This window comes from Haliaeetus leucocephalus, unplaced genomic scaffold (genome assembly GCF_000737465.1).
Source record: "Haliaeetus leucocephalus isolate CR32 unplaced genomic scaffold, Haliaeetus_leucocephalus-4.0 Scaffold773, whole genome shotgun sequence".
In the NCBI taxonomy this organism is placed as follows: Eukaryota; Metazoa; Chordata; class Aves; order Accipitriformes; family Accipitridae; genus Haliaeetus; species Haliaeetus leucocephalus.
In genome coordinates, this window is record NW_010973209.1 from 4436688 (window position 1) to 4439650 (window position 2963).

Genomic DNA, 2963 nt, shown 5'->3' on the forward strand with positions numbered 1-2963 from the left:
GAATGTTCAGCTGGTGCAGATGATCCCTTACGAGTTTGGGGTCCGCAAAAGGAAAGACACTGTTCCTGCACTGGCAGTTCTCTGACTCGGGGGACCGGGCGGCCCAAGGCCTGTCAGCTTTGTTAAAGACCGAGGCAAAAAATGCATCGAACACCTCTGTGTTTTCTTCATCTCTGTTCGTCCAATGACCATCCTGAGCAAGTATCACTCCAACCTTTTCGTGAGACCTCCTCTTGCTATTAACATACTTAACAAAGCCCTTCTTGTTATCTGAAACAACACTGGCCAGTTTCAAATCTAACTGAGCTTTGGCCTTTCAGGTCTGCTCCCTGTCTATATGAACCATAGCTCTGTCATCTCCCCACGAGGCCTGACCTCGCTTCCAGAGATCATACGATTTCTTTTTCCTCTGAAGCTCCGTGAAGAGTTCCCCATTCAGCCCAGCGGGGGTTCTGCCCCACTTGCTTGACTTGTGACACAGGGGAATTGCCTGCTCCTGTGCTTCTCAAAGGTGGCTTTTAAAGACTGACCAGCACTTGTGGACTGCTAAGCCCGCAAAAGCAGATTCCCAGGGGACTCTGCTACCTGACTCCCCAAAGACCTTAAAGTTTGCTCTCCTGAAGTCCAGAGGAGCAACTCTGCTGTCCTTTTTTCTCATTACACTGAAAATTTTAAACTCAACCATTTTGTGATAGCTGTGGCCAAGACAGCCACCTACCATCACATCCCCCACGAGTCCTTCTCTGTTCACAAATAGCAAGTCTGTGAGGACATCTTGCCTAGTTGGCTTGCTGAGTACCTGTGACAACAAGCTGTCTCCTACAAACTTCAAGAATTTCCAAGACCTGCTCACGACAGCAGTATGATATTCCCAGTTGATGTCCGGGAAGTTGAAATCTCCCATAAGGACAAGGGCTGCCGATCCAGATGTTTCTCCTAATTGCCTATAGAAGAACTCATCAGTGCTTACATCCCAGCTGGGCATTCGGTCATAGACACCCACAACAACATCTCCTTTGTTTTCCATCCCTCTAATCCTCACCCAGAAGCTCTTGACCACACTGTCACTACCCATAAGGGCTGTACAATCAAATCTCTCCCTTACATAGAGTGCGACCGCTCTGCCTCGCCTGCCTATCCCTCCTGAACAGCCTGTAGCCCTCCATCCCAGAGCTCCAGTTGTGGGACTCCTGCCACCAAGTCTCACTAATAGCAATGATATCATAGCTCTGGGAGCTGACCAATGCTCCTGGTTCATCCGATGCTCCTCGTGAGCCTCACCCTCCATCCCCCTGCCCGCCCCAGCAGAAAGGGCCCTCGCCAGACAGGCTCCCATGCCGGACCCCCTCCTCTGTATCAAGCTGCCCCTCGTGACTGCTCCCGCTCCCCCCAAGAGGCCCCTCCCTGCCAGGCTTCCCCCCAGCTGCAAACGGCCCCTCGCTCCAAAGAGCGCACCAGCGCCAGGAATACCAAGACAACTACATCCTTCCCCAAACAGCACCGTGACAAGACTGCCACAAACCTGCCAGACCCACACCGGCACCACTCACCCACGCCCAGACACCAAAGACTTTGGCTCCTCACACCAACCGCCCCTGCTTCTGCTCCTCTCCCCTGCTATGGCAACCTCCTCCCATACTCCACAATGGCCACCAGCCAGGAGGATGGGCACACAGACCATCACCCACCAGGCTCACAGGTAACTTGCTCGACCACTGCCCACCTCCAGCCACTGGGCTCCTCAGCTCTCCCTGGGACCCTGGCAGAGAACTCAGGTGCCCCCTTCCCTCCCCACAACAGCTTACTACTCCCTCCATCCCCCTGCCTCAATTCCAGCTCATCCGACCCACCTAATAAAGTACAGGCGCACCACCTCCTTCCTCCAGCCCCGACCTGGGCCCTTGGCTCTGGCATGCCCCGTATGTGGCCCCTGCCCGGCACCCTGAAACCCACGATCCTCACCCCTCCCAGGGACCCCCCCTCCGGCCCCGGCTGCCTCTCCCCATCCTTGCTGCCATCACGCAGGACAACACCACTTACGAAGGATTACGACGCTTTTTATTCCCACACAGCCATTTCACAGAGTACAAACACAAGACAAGACACCAACACAGACAGTCTCCCCCACACCCACCGGCACGGCACCCCCAGGCCACTCTCAACTCTCCCGCCGGGTGTCCCGACGCCACCCCGTGCCCACGGACCCTGACCCTGCTCTCGCCCTCAAAGAACTCTGCCATGGCACACCACACAAACAAGGGAGGGAGTTCCGTCCCTCATTTCTCTGGCTCTCACTCCTGTCCATCACAAAGCACCCCTTTCCAGACATTGGGACTGGCTTGTCACCACCACAGCGCACTAAGAGGCTTCCCAGACCCCCGGGCATGAGCTCAGCCCTCCACTGCACACCTCAACGAGACCTCTGCTCTGGAGAGCCAGAGGGCGACACACTCCCAAGGTGTCACAACATCCAACGATGATGTCGCGCTGCTCTGGCCCGTGACCTGTGCTGCAACACCTACCTCTGGCCGAGTCCGTGTGCTCGCAAGACACTGATGGCAGCTCCTGAGGACTGTGGAGACTCACAGCTGTCCATGCGAGGGGACGGCGTGTGCTCCGTCCCATCCCGCGCTACCAACAGGGGTGCGGGCCGCCTACAGTGTGTTCTATGAGGGAAAGCCTGGGAAAAAGCTGTAAAAAAACCCCCTCAAGTCCCACATCGATGATGGAAAGCTGCAAAAAAACCCCAAGTCCCACATCGATGCCGGCAAACATCCAGCCGCGCCTGCCACACAACACCTTCACGGTCCACATCCGATCTCTCTCCAGATCAAGTACCTCTCTTGCCTCCGTGCAGCAGGATGGGTCGGAGGCAGCTTGGCCGCTGTGGGGGTGCTGTCTCCTACCCTACAAAGACTCAGGCTGACGTGAGAACAGTACTTGGCTGGGCGATGGAGCCGCAC